This window comes from Scyliorhinus canicula, chromosome 5, assembly GCF_902713615.1.
Source record: "Scyliorhinus canicula chromosome 5, sScyCan1.1, whole genome shotgun sequence".
In the NCBI taxonomy this organism is placed as follows: domain Eukaryota; kingdom Metazoa; phylum Chordata; class Chondrichthyes; order Carcharhiniformes; family Scyliorhinidae; genus Scyliorhinus; species Scyliorhinus canicula.
The window spans coordinates 158,360,348-158,374,909 of NC_052150.1; the positions used below are offsets into that span (position 1 = coordinate 158,360,348).

Genomic DNA, 14,562 nt, shown 5'->3' on the forward strand with positions numbered 1-14,562 from the left:
CTGGGGTGTGCCGAAATGGCCAAAACCAGCTGATGAGGTTTTACTATTAGGTTTGACAGGACTCCTGTGTCCCAGGCCTTGCCAGGCCCTCAGCTGCTTTTTGTTTCCCTGCTTTCTCTAAGGCATCTCATTTCAGCTAACTGTGAAGAAGGAGCAGATCTGTCAGATGTTTCCCATTGGGAGTAAAAATTATTAATTTGGGTTTTCAGCGTGGCTATTTTGGTATCTCAGTGTACTGTACGCGTCACTGGTATTCATAAATGTCACACCTAACACTTCTGATTGGGAAAGAATTTCAGTGGTGCAAGCCAGCACATTTCCAGTTGTGTCCCGTGTCACATTTTGACCATACAAATGTTTTATGAAGTGTACCTGATTTGATTTGATTTATTTTTGTCACATGTATTAGTATACAGTGAAAAGTATTGTTTCTTGCATGCTGTACAAACAATGCATACCGTACATAGGGAAGGAAGGAGAGACTGCAGAATATAATGTTACAGTTATAGCAAGGTGTAGAGGAAAGATCAACTTATTAAGAGGTAGGTCCATTCATTAATCTGATGGCAGTAGGGAAGAAGCTGTTCTTGAGTTGGTTGGTAAGTGACCTCAAACTTTGGTATCTTTTTCCTGGAGGAAGAAGGTCGAAGAGAGTATGTCCGGGGTGCGTGGGGTCCTTAATTATGCTGGCTGCCTTTCTGAGGCAGCGGCAATTATAGATAGAGTCAATGGATGGGAGGCTGGTTTGCGTGATGGACTGGGCTACATTCACAACCTTTTGTAATTTCCTGCAGTCTTGGGCAGGGCAGGATCCATACTAAGCTGTGATACAACCAGAAAGTATGCTTTCTATGGTGCATCTGTAGAAGTTAGTGAGGGTCGTAGCTGACATGCCAAATTTCCTTAGTCTTCTGAGAAAGTAAGAGTCATTGGTGCGCTTTCTTCACTATAGTGTCGGCATGGGGGGACCAGGACAGGCTGTTGGTGATCTGGACACCTAAAAACTTGAAGCTCTCAACCCTTTCTACTTCGTTCCCATTGATGTAGACAGGGGCATGTTCTCCACTACGCTTCCTGAAGTCGATGACAATCTCCTTCGTTTTGTTGACATTGAGGGAGAGATTATTGTTGTCGGACCAGTTCACCAGATTCTCTATCTCATTCCTGTACTCTGTCTCGTCATTGTTTGAAATCCGACCCACTATGGTGGTGTCATCAGCAAATTTGAAAATCAAGTTGGAGGGGAATTTGGCCACACATCATAGATGTATAAGGAATATAGTATAGTATAGGTATACCTGAGTAAATGTAATTACATTGAAAAGAATCATCCGTCTTCATTAGGCCTGACACTTGTTTTCCGTTTGGGTTGTTCACCATTATTTATCTATCGTCCTGTCTAACTGTATAAAAATTCATTCATTTGACCAATATATATATATATATATATCTATATATATATATATCTATATATAAACAAGAATTCAAAATCCTATGTCGTATTAAGCATTGCAGATTGAGATGATAGGATCTTTCACAACGCTGAGGACACGGATTCAACCCCAGTCCGGGGCCACTGTCCATGTGGAGTCTGCATATTAAGTATTAGAATGTAATGTTTAAAAGATCCAAAAGTAAACTGTTATGTTTCGAATGATAGTTTAGGAAAAAGAACGTTGCTCCGCATTCACTGTCCTCCATTGCCTGCTCCTCAGTATGAAAAATGCCCTGCACCACATTCGGTGAGAATATGATCTGCAAGCCATTAGAATGGGGTTTTACATGGAATTATGTGGCCGTTGTACAAGCTGCAGCAATGGCATCCGGCAATATGAACACCTTTGTAAGGCTAACCAGTTATGTTTAGGGTGTCAACAAAATCTGTGACTGTCCATTTTACAATGGATTACTGTCACGTCTCTGCCCACTTTCTCCCATCTTTCGGTCCTGATTTTTTTGCCAGGTTATAGTTTTAGTACCTCACTCAATCATAGAATCTCATTCGGCCCATTGAGTCTGCACTGACCCTCTAAAAGAGCATCCTACCTAGGTCCACGCCCCTAGCATAGACCCGTAACCCCACCTAACCTGCTTGTCTTTGGACTGTAGGAGGAAACCGGAGCACCCGGAGGAAACCCATACAGTCACCTAAGGCTTGAATTGAACCTGTGTCCCTGGTGCTGTGAGGCAGCAGTGCTAACCACTGTGCCACCATGCCACCCCCATTGTTCCAATGTTCCATTCTTTCTCGGCAATCGTAGGTTTTCAAACTGTAGTTCAGAGATAACTCTTCAGGTCAAAGATATTGCATCAGAGCTAGAAAACGTTTGATGTAACAGGTTTTAAGCAAATACAAAAACAGGGGAAGAGCACTGGAGTAAAGAAAATGAAGGGAGGTTCTTTGTTCATGTGGAAATAGAAGATATTAAACGATAAAGGGGGTATTGGTGCAAGAGACAAGGAGATAGTAATGGAAAAGTCCAAAAAAATGTATAGAGGAGATGTTTATTTATAAATGTTCTTTATCACAAACATGTATCAAAACAGGTTCCAGAAAATAAACACCCCGGGAAACATACTTCCCAACAATCAACAACAGTCTGTACCGATTTTCACCCTCTCTTCTCTATATCTCTCTCTCTCTCTCTCTCTCTCTCTCTTTCCCCCCCCCCCCAAAACGAGGAACAGTTCCTCAAACACGGACACAAACCCCCCCGCCCCGCAGAGCCCCTTAACTCATACTTTATCTTCTCTAACTGCAGGAAGTCGTACAGGTCACCCAACCCAGCCGCTACCTCCGGTGACGACCGCCACTCCAGCAAAATTCGCCACCGTGCAATCAGAGAGGCGAAGGCCAAGACATCGGCCTTCCTCCTCTCTCCATGAGCTCCGGTTTCTCTGAAACCCCAAATATTGCCACCAAAGGGTTCAGGTCCACCTCCTCCTCCAGCATCCTGGCTAAGACCACGAACACTCCCGCCCAGAATCTTCCCAATTTCTGGCAACCCAAAAACATGTGCGTGTGATTCGCTGGCCCCCGCCCACACCTCTCACACTCATCTGCTACTCCCTGAAAGAACCCACTAATTCTCGCCCAACTCATATGCACCCTCTCACCTCATTATACTGTTTCGGGCTCATCCTTGCACAAAAGGAGGTCCCGTTTACCCTGCACAGTGCCTCACTCCATACTCCCCAATTGATCTCCATTCCCAACTCCGCTTCCCATTTCTCCTTGATCTTCACCACCCGCTCGCCTCCCCAGCCACCTGTGTATATATATCCCCAGTTCTTCCCTCCCCTTCCATATCCAGAAGCAGCAGTTGCTCCTGCAGGGTGTATCCCAACAACCTAGGGAAACCCCTCCTGACCTTTCGTGCAACGTCCCTAACCTGCAGATACCTGAACTCACTCCCCCCTTGGCAGCTCTACCCTCTCCCTTAGCTCTCTAGACTGGGGAACCCTTCCTCCAAATACAAATCCCTCACCTTGGTCAGCCCCACTTCCCTCCACCTCCTGTATACATGATCCATCCGCCCTGGCTCAAACCCATGATTCTCGCACAGCGGCGTTTGCATTGACATCCCTTCCACCCTAAAATGTCCCCTCAACTGATTCCATATCTTCACTGTGGACTGCATCACTGGGCTCCCTGAATACCTACTCGGAGCCATTGGCAACGCTGCCGTCACCATAGCCCTCAAACTAGACCCCTTACAAGATTCCTCCTCCCACTCTACCCCTTCTCCTTCCACCACCGCCGCACCTTGCCATATAGAGCAGATGTAAATGGTATTGGCAGAATCATCACCAACAGCTTTTGTCCAAGAACAAATAAATGACACTCAGCAAAATAGGTGCAGAGGTTATGACCAATGCTGTGTCGAGAAGCCTGAAACAAAAAATAAGGTGTTGGTCCTTGAACTTGCTTGGCACGTTGTGAGCCAGGATTATGGTATAGTATCTTGAAAGAAGTACAAGTAAATCGCTGTTTTACCTGGAAAAGTGTATTGGGGCCGTAGGTGGTGAGAATGGAAAAGGTAAAGGGTAGATTGCATTTTCTGTGTTGCTTTTTAAAAAATTAATTCACGTTGCTGAATAGGCCAGCATTTATTGCTCCACCCCAATTGTCACCTTGAGAAGGTGATGGTGAGTTGCCTTCCTGAACTGCTGCAGTCTGTGAGGTGTAGATACACCCACAGTACTGTTAGGGAGGAAATTCTAGGATTTTGACCCAGCGACAGTGAAGAAGCGGTGATATATTTCCAAATCACGATGGTGAATGGCTTGGAGGGGAACTTCCATGTGGTGGGGTTCCCAGATATCTGCTGCTCTTGTCCTTCTAGGAGGTAGCGGTCATGGATTTGCAAAGTGCTGTCTAAGGAGCCTTGCTGAGTTCCAGCAGTGCATCTTAGAGATGGTACACACTGCTGCTACTAATGTGTCGATGGTGGAGGAAGTAAAGTTCGTGGATGGGGTGCCAATCGAGGATGCTTTCTCCTGGATGGTGTGGAGCTTCTTGGATGTTGTTGGAGATGCACTCATCCAGGCAAGTGGAACGTTACATTCCATTACATTCCTGACTTGTGCCTGATGAGTAAACAGGTTTTATAAAGTCAGGAGGTGAGTTGCACACTGCAGGATTCCCTAGCCTTTGACCTGCCCTGGTAGCCACACTATTAATATGGCTAGTCCAGTTCAGTTTCTGGTCAATGGTAACCCCAGGATGTTGATAGTGGGGATTCAGCAATGGTAATGCCATTGAATGTTAAAGGGTGATGGTTATATTTTCTCTTGCTGGATATGAACATTGCCTGGCACTTGTGTGGCACGCATGTTACTTGTGTACTCTCAACTCCAATCATAGAATTTACAGTACAGAAGGAGGCCATCCGGCCCATCGAGTCGGCACCAGCCCTTGGAAAGAGCACCCACCTAAAGTCCACGCCTCCACCCTATCTCCATAACCCAGTAACCCCATCCAACCTTTTGGACACTAAGGCAGTTTAGAATGGCCAATCCACCTAGCCTAAACATCTTTGAACCGTGGGAGGAAACCAGAGTACCCGGAGGAAACCCACACAGACACGGGGAGAAAGTGCAAACTCCACACAGACAGTCACCCGAGGCCGGAATTGAACCCAGAATAGTTACGTGGTTGGAAAATGTGGACCGGACTGGGTTCATTGCAGAGGAATCACAAGCAATGGAGCAGCCAACATGACTGGGAAAAACAGCAGAGTTATAATAAGGATTAAGGAGGCAGCTGATCAGGTCATTGTTGGATGGAATAATTGTATTATTCATCATTCACCTTGAGTCACTGGCATCGAAAGGAATTCCATCCAGTCTTGAAGTGGTGTTGAAAGGAATTGTGAAATTTGTGAATTTCAGTAAATGCAGCGCACTCAATACATTAACACTGTAATGAGGTTGCTGTGAAAATCTCCTAGTCACCACATTCTGGCACCTGTTTGGGTACACAGAGGGAGAATTCAGAGTGTTCAATTCACCTATCAGCATGTCTTTGGAGACTTGTGGGAGGAAACCGGAGCACCAGGAGGAAACCCACGCAGACACGGGGAGAACGGGCAGACTCCGCACAAACAGTGACCCAAGCTGGGAATCGAACCCAGGACCCTGGGCTGTGAAGCAACAGTGCTAACCACAGCTCCGCCGAGATGCAGTGCTGTTTTAAAAATGTTTGTGTCTTGCAGTGTTAATACTTAATACTTATCTTTGAATCTATTTTCAGGAATACATTGCAAGCAGTTTACATGAGGAAGTGGTGAAATGTCTTTCAGATACTTCTTCATTTGCTGACAGTTAAATGCTTACTAGTCCAGTTGAATTTGATAAGTAAGCTGTTGTTATCTGACATGAGTCCAGTAGCAGTTGATTTGAGTAGCAATAAAGGGTAAATTATAATTCAAAAGTAAATAGTTACAGCTGAAACTCCAAACCATTTTTGGGGGAAAGTTTTTGGGGTTTTTATGACTTTTTCAAAAATTTCCAGTGTCTCATTCACGCTTACTGTTGTATCCTTTCATTTTCTTCCCAGAGATTTTTTCAGAATTCTGGAATGTCATTACAGGAAATTCCAAACCCAACCCTTTGTACGTCCAACTCTGTTTGTTAATTAGGCCCAATTTATTCACTTTTTGTAAACTTTTTGCTGTGGTTGTAATGAGGAACTTAATTTATTGTTGATAGGGACCTGACTGAAGCACAAACTGAAATCCACTAGGTCGTTTAATGTAATTAGATTTCCTCCTTGTAGCTCACTGAATTTTCGAGTTTGTTTATGGTATGATTTCGTATTGATAACTTAATCAGCCCAAAGCTTTTGCTTTCCAGTTGCTAAGTGTTGGATTTTACCCAGGTACCCAAGCCTAATCATCTTTTTGTCCATGGACACATATATTAATGAGGTTAATTTTGATTGGACTTGTTCTTTCAAAGTCTTCATTCTTTTCATTTGCAATCTATATTAGGGAGACTGATAGCATATTTTCCAATCAAGTGTCCCATGTGGCATCTTGTCTATCTGGTGCCGGCTTGAAATGTTATTGGAATGGGAATGGCTAGGATCCAATCATATGTCCAGCAACATAGAAAAGAGTAAACAAGAGGCTCTGTTTGAAGAGTGCCAGGAACAAAGAGCTAAAACAAAGAAAAAGACCCCCAGGGTTAGAATCTGTGAATTATTATCTGAGTCACGTGCAAATTGGTGTAGGGATAAGCAGATCAGGGAAATGAATAGGTGACTGAAGAAGTGGTTGGGAACAAGGTTCCAATTCATAATGCTCTAGCACCAGTGCTAGGGCAAGAAAAGCGGAACAATTGCCATGGACTCCGTCTGAACCAGGCTGGGACCAGGGTCCAAGCAGAAAGGATAAATAGTACAGTCACAGGTGTGGTCACTCTAACCTTAAACTAGTTTGTGGGGTGTGAGGATAATAGTCCGTAAACAAACGTAAGACACAAAAGCAGAATAACTGCTTTAAACTGCACAGATGAAAGGAAAATTAAAAGATGCAAAGGAATGAAATCACGAGACAGAAATAGAAAATGTGGAATTAAGAGTAGAGCACAACAAGTTGGGTTGTGTGGCCCAAACAAGTGTTCTTTATACAGATGCACAGATTATAAGGAACAAATTGAATAGGTGCAAATTCAACTTGGAGGTATTACATGGTGGCCATTATTGAGACATGGCTGCAAGACAGTCATGACTGAGAACTAAATAGACCAGGTTATAAGGTTTATACAGTAGTAGAGACAGGGAAGATGGTGGAGAGAGGGGAATGGAGTGGCCTTAATGATTAAGGCTGAGATCACTTCAACAAAGAGAGAGAATATGAGGGATAAGTAGGCAATGGAGACTTTTAAGGGTAGAATTAGGAAATAGAAAAGGATTTAAGAATGTAGTAAGACTTGTGTTTAGTTCCCTGGGTAATAGCTTGTATAAGTGCAGAGATTAAACAGGCATGTAGTAACGGCAGAGTCATTTTAATGGAAGGTTATAACTTTCATATACATCGGGATAAGCATTTCTTAAATGTGTCCAAGATAGATTTTTGCAACAACATGGCCCAAAACCAGCAATGGGGCAGGCCATATTATATTTAGTAATATGTGATGGACCTGCCTTAGTTAACAACCTAATGATTTGTGAATATGGGTCAAAAAGCGATCATAACCTGAGTTCAATGTATGCTGAATTTTCAGGTCCCACCAAGGTTGGGATTGTATCCAGGTGGGGCTGGAAAATGCCAGCACTGGTCATTTTAGGGGAGGGGGTTTTGCCCTAATGGATGGGCAGTTGATCAGGAACATTGAAGTCTTGATAAAGGCATCCAAAGAAGATTGACTGGGATTGCAGCTTCCAACGCAATGAGTGATAAATGTAGAAGGGATATGCCGACCAAAAGGCTACAGATTATGGTTGAATACAATTCTGCTGCTGCTGATGAACAATAACGCCTCCTGGAGGCTCAGTCTGTAATTTCATGGCGCAGCAAATCCTCCACTCAGCTATTATACCATGAAGCCAAGAGATCAACCCAGGTTTAATGAAGAGTGCCGGAAGGCAGGTCAGGAGCAGCATCGTGCACACCTAAAAATGAGGTGTCAACCTGGCGAAGTTACAACACAGGACTACTTATTTGCCAAACAGTGGAAGCAGAATGCAATAGACATAGATAAGCAATTCCACAACCAAAAGCTCTGCAATCTTGCGCATCCAGTGGTGAGCAATTAAGTAATTTAACTGAAGGAGGTTCCACAAATATCCATATCCTCGATGATGGGGAAGCCCAGCACATCGACGCAAAGGGCAAGGCTAAAGTATTTTCAATCAACTTCAACCAGAAGTGCCAACTGGATGATCCATTTCAGCCTCCTCTGGTCCCAAAATCACCAATACCATTTGATTCACTCTATATGTCAAGAAACAGCTGAAGGCACCGGATACAGATGAGGCTCTGGGCCTTGACGACATCCCGGCAATATTGCTGAAGACTTGTGCTTCAGAGCTAGCCATGCCTCTAGCCAAGCTAATCCAGTCCAGCTAACACACCAGCATCTACCTGACGATGTGGAATGTTGCCCAGATATACATATCCGACCCACAAAATGCAGGACAAATCCAATCTGGTCAATTGCCGCTGTAGTTACCTCCTCTCAATCTTTAGCAAAGTGGTGGAACATATCATCAGTAGTGCTAGCAAATGACATTTACTCAGTTCTAATTTGTTCACTGATGTCCTTTTGGGATACCGACATAGCCACTCGGTTCCTGATCTCATCACAGCCTTGGTCCAAACACGGGCAAAGAGGTGAACTCAAGATGATTGGTAAGAGTGACTACAAAGCAGCATTTGACTGAGTGTGGCATCCAGGAGCCTGAGAAAAGGTCAGTAGGGATCAATGAGAAAACTCTTTACTAGTTGAAGGCATACCTAGCACAAAAGATGTTTGCGGTTATTGGAGGCAAATCATCTCAGTCTCAGGGCATTGCTTAAAGAATTCCTCAGGGTAGGGTCCTAGGCCCATCTTCAACTGCTTCATCAATGACCTTAGTAGATAGTCCATTTGTTCTGGATGCAACACTTCTGTAAAGACGTGAAGGCATTCGAGAGAGTGCAGAAAATATTCATGACAATGGTCCCAGAGATCAGGAACGTCAATCACCTAGCTAGACTGGAAAACTTGGGACTACAGCCAGAATGAATTTGATTAACTGCGTCGGATGCCGAAGACTTTGGATGGGATTGGAAATGCTTTCATTGTGGTTAAAGGTATCTTTCTTCAATTACTTTATTCAATAAACTGTGTCACATTGATTTAATATGAATTACCAGTGTTTTTTCACATTTCAACACCAGTGGTTGACATTTTATACTCTGCGTATAAACCAACCCCTGGTTTAGTAATGATTTTGGGAGGCTGATGTAAGTGTGGAACAAATTTGAGCATGCAGGAAGTCTTTGCTTAATGTTTATTCATTCAATGTTTCACTTTAGTGTCTATGAGGTAGTGACATTTATCCATTTAAAGCTAACAAGCTTCATTTTAACATTTGCCACAGACATCTCTTCAGTGGCCTGCCTGTTCATGTGACCATTCCTGTATTCCCTCGCCATTAGTCCCTATCCCAAACACTGTCGGCATGGCCTCCCGGCCTCTCCTCCGCCCAGCCTCCCCTCCGCCTGGCTGTGCCTCCTGGTGTTTCTTCCCGTCCTTGTCTTCTGCCCTCTGTTCTTCCTTAGTCCCCAGGGTATGTTCTTGCTGCTCTGCCCTTGGCACCTAGTTCCACTGCTGAAGTTGCACTCAAGTCCTGGGCTTCATCTCATGGTAGAACTTGGTTGGTGCAGGTAGTCAGAACTCAATCTGCTATCTGCACTGACTACCTTCTGCCACTAGATAGAGCATGGTCTTGGGAACAGTGTCGGCCACTCAGCCCGTCGAGCCTGGGTTGTCATTCAATATGATCATGGCTGATCGGATACTTCATTGCCTTTTACATCCACTATCCTCAAACCTTTACATTATTGTTAATCAGAAATCTATTCATCTCTGCTTAAACATTCTCAATGACTGAGAATTCCAAAGATTCACAAACATAGAACATAGAACAGTACAGCACAGAACAGGCCCTTCGGCCCTCGATGTTGTGCCGAACAATGATCACCCCACTTAAACCCACGTAACCCGTATACCCGTAACCCAACAACCCCCCCATTGACCTTACACTACGGGCAATTTAGCATGGCCAATCCACCTAACCCGCACATCTTTGGACTGTGAGAGGAAACCGGAGCACCCGGAGGAAACCCACGCGCACACGGGGAGGACGTGCAGACTCCACACAGACAGTGACCCAGCCGGGAATAGAACCCTCTGTGTAAAGAAATTTCAGTCCTAAGCGGCTTCCCCATTATTTTGAAATTGTGCCGCCTGTTTCCATACTCCCCAACCAAGGGAAACATCTTACCTGCATCTGCCCTGTCTATTCCTTTGCCTATTGTGGAAACTTCAATTAGATCACTTCTCATTCTTTGAAACTCTGGAGAATATGGGTCCAGTTTGCCCAATCTCACTTGATAGGACAGTCCCACCATACCTGGAACAAGCCTTTGCACTCCCTTTGTGGCAATCATATCCTTTCTGAGGTAAGGGGGACCAAAACTGCACACACTACTTACTACAGGTGTTGTCTAACCAAGCGTCTGTACAACCTAAGTAAGACCTCACTACTCCTGTACGTAAATGCTCTTGCGACAAAGGCTAACAATCCATTAGACTTCCTAATAGCTTGCTGCACTGCATGTTCGCCTTCAGTGATTTATGGGCAAGGACACCCATGTTCCTTTGTATATCTAAGGACATGCTGTATCCCCCCCCCCCCCCCAAGCACTATATCTTTCCGTACCCCCAAACTTCTTAATGAGATGACCAATGGCTCAATCACGAGTACAAACAGCAGGGGGGGCATAGGACATCCCTACCTAGTCCCACAGTGGAGAGAAAAATATTCCAAGCTGATGTTAATTGAGCAGACACTAGGCTTGGGCTCCTTATACAGTAGCTTTACCCAGTCCACAAACCCTGGTCCAATCCCAAACTTCAGAACTGCCATCAATACCCCCATTCTACCCGGTCAAACGCTTTCTCTGCGCCCAATGCCACAGCCACCTATGTTTCCTTCCCCTCCGCCGGTGCCATAACCACGTTCAATACTCTCCTAATGTGCAAAAAGAGCTGCCTCCCTCTCACAAACCCTGCCTGATCTTCACCTATCACCTTCAGGAGGCATTCCTCTAGCCCACTGCTTCTCAAACTATCTGATGTGGCGGACCAGCAGTTTTGTTTTCAATGTGCCAGGGACCGGTGAGCGAAACAAGCCAATCCAGGATTACTGTCTCTTTCTTTTCTGGAAACACTCCACGTACCGGCAGACGATGGCTCACGTACCGGCACCGGTACGCGTACCACACTTTGAGAAGCACTGCTCTAGCCTACCTGCCAGTATCTTCGCCAATATCTTTGCATCCACGTTTAAAAGTGATATGGGCCTATACGACCCACACTCCATCAGATCCTTATCTCTTTTAAGCAACAGGGAAATCAATGCCTGCCCCAAACTTTGTGGTAACTCCCCGTTCCCTAAGGCCTCCTCAAACAGCCCCACCATCTGCGGTACCAGTTTATATTTGAATTTTGTGTAATATTCCACTGGAAACCCATCCGGCCCTGCCACCTTCCCCGACTGCATCCTCCCAATCACATCTTTTAACTCCTGCTCCACTATCGCCCCTTCTAATGTAGACCTGTCCCCCTCCCCTAACCTCAGGTACTTCAGCCCATCTAGAAATTCCTGCATCTCACAGCCTCCTCCAGGTGGCTTTGACCAGTACAAGCTCTCTTGAATTCCTTAAAGACCTTGTTAATTTGATCTGGAGCTACCGCCAACTTCCCTGCCCTGTCCCACACCCGGTTAATTTCCCTTGCCGCAGCCTCCCTCTGGAGCTGACCCGCCAATATACGCCCCGCCTTCTCTCCATGCTCATAAACTGCACGCCTTGCTCGCCTCAGTTGGCGCACCGTCTTCCTGGTAGATAGCCGATCAAAGCTCGCCTGAAGTTCCTTCCACTTTTTCAACTTCGCTGGGTCCCCATCTTCTTCATACCTCCTATCTACCTCCAGCATCTCATCTAATACCCTCTGATGCTCTAACCTCTCCTCTTTGTCTCGCCTAGCCTTGAATAAGATCATCTCACCCCTCACCGCTGCCTTTAGAGCCTCCCAGACAACCGCCTTCGAGACCTCACCTGTGCAGTTAAAACCTACATCTTCCTTGATTACTTTTTCAATTTTGTCACAGAACCCTCGGTCCCCCAACAGTCCCACATCTAACTTCCACCCTGGTCTCTGTACCACCCCCTTCTCCAGTACCATATCCCCACAATGCGGAGAATGATCTGATATTGCAATTGCCGAGTTCTCCGACCCCTTAACCCCAGCCAGTAGCACCTTCCCTACCATGAAAAAGCCGATCCGCGAGTATACCTTATGGACTGCGGAGAAAAAACAAGTACTCCTGCTCCCTTGGGTGCAGAAACCTCCAAAGGTCCACCCCTCCCATTTCCACCATCAGTCCAGCCAACGCCTTTGACCCCCCCCTAACGGGACCAGCGAGTGCGGCCGTGACCTGTCCAGCCTTGGCTCCTGCACCAAGTTCCAGTCTCACCTCACTATCAGTTTGTGCATGTCCAAGTCGGGGATGGTCCCACACACCTTCGCGAATCCCACCTTGTCCCAATTGGGACCATATACACTTACCAGCGCCACTAGCCTCCCCTCCAGCACCCCATGACAGTGTTTCAACTTGTACATTTTTTTTATCTGCAAGAGAAATGGCCAAAGGAACCTAATTCTGGCTTTAACATTGATTCACATGCGAATCTATGATTCATTAAAAGTCACATTTTTCTGGAATGTAACCACAATGAGGACTCCCTGTAATCTGAAAATACTCCACGAGATTGACAATTATATATCCAGCCCTGGAATGTTACCACAAGGGCGCATGGGATGCAGTGTAAAATGCAGAACACTGAAGCACTAACACAGCTGAACAGAATTCCTAATCTTGCCTGCCAAGCTGAAAGCAGGGTGCAGTTAAGGAAAGTCAAATGCGGAGGCTTCGCTGAACCTCCTGGTAGCCAGTCATGAGTAACATACGTAGCAGCTTGAGATTATCAATTTGGTAGGACCTGCAAAAAGAAATCATCATTTCAAAGACTCTGAAACTGTTTTAAGACCATATTTTCATGCAAAATGTAACAATAAAACAACACAAAAGCCAAACAAATTCACAAAACTGATTCTATAAACTGCTATATATGCTCATTTAATGAACCCAATCCCATCAGACTATGTTCTTCGATTGCTATTGTTCAACATGGTCAAGATCTTTTGACAGTATCATGCCACTGATCCCAATCCTAATGCCACTTAATAACAGTCTAATAATCATCAGGCATCCTTGGGTTGTTTTTTTTTACTATGTGTGACGGAATTAATCTGTCATCTATCTGTACACACATCCTATATGGACGTTCGCAATCTTGGAAGCAAATTATCCAAATCATCTTTGTGTTTGGGGTGAATGCAGTGGATGGGGAAGGGTTAAGGAGATTTCATACAGATAGTTGGTCCAGAAAAGAGAAGATTAGAGTTGGTATTCCCATTCATGATGCCCTTGTAGTTGAGGCACAGCGTAGTCAAACTGCAGCAATGTTTGATGACTAACACCGTTGTGCACGAGATGTAGTCCAATTTCTGCCCCTCTTGAGGGAAAAGTGATGGGGACAGTACTGGATGAAGCCACAGGTGACAGACATTGACTAATTTGGGTAAAGTGAGGGCATCAAAACATTCACCTATTTCATTGTGATGACCTGAATGTGTACAATATCTTTAGTGAATGCCAGTACAAAGAAAAAAACAGTGAATGGCAATGAATTAGGGTTTTTGCTGAAGATCTGAGATCTTTGACAGCGGGGTGATGGCAGAACCTCCACTGTCATCATTACCTGCTGCTATTCCAGAACAATGATCAGCTGCAGTCTTCTGTGTTTAGCAACCATGACGCAGTCCATAAAAATGGCATAAGAGCAGCAGAACATGTCATTATAGATCATCTATCATTATTTTGTGAGTAATCTAACAGCACCTTGAAATGGAACAAGACTAATGCTGTTCTATCTATGATCAGTTTAACTGAACCTTGATCATTTTTTAATGGAGATCACAATTCTGTGCGATTCTGGACCAGCTATATAAATATTGTGGCTACAAGAGCAGGTTAGAGGCAGGGAACTCTATGACAAATAACCCACCTCCTCACTCCCCAAAGCCTGTCCACCACCAAGGCACAAGTCAGGAATGTGTTGGCATTCTCCCGACTGGCCTGGATGAGTGCAGCTCCAAAAATATTCCGGACCCCTGATTGGCACCCCTCCCACAAGCTCCAACATTTTCTCCCTCTACTAC

At 45.0% G+C, this 14,562-nt stretch overlaps 1 protein-coding gene across 3 annotated transcripts in view; it reads left to right on the forward strand.

Annotated features, from left to right (window-relative positions):
• LOC119966359 (CKLF-like MARVEL transmembrane domain-containing protein 6) overlaps window positions 1-14,562 on the forward strand; it is a 130,941-nt gene that overhangs the window by 63,187 nt on the left and 53,192 nt on the right. The window lies entirely within an intron of this gene.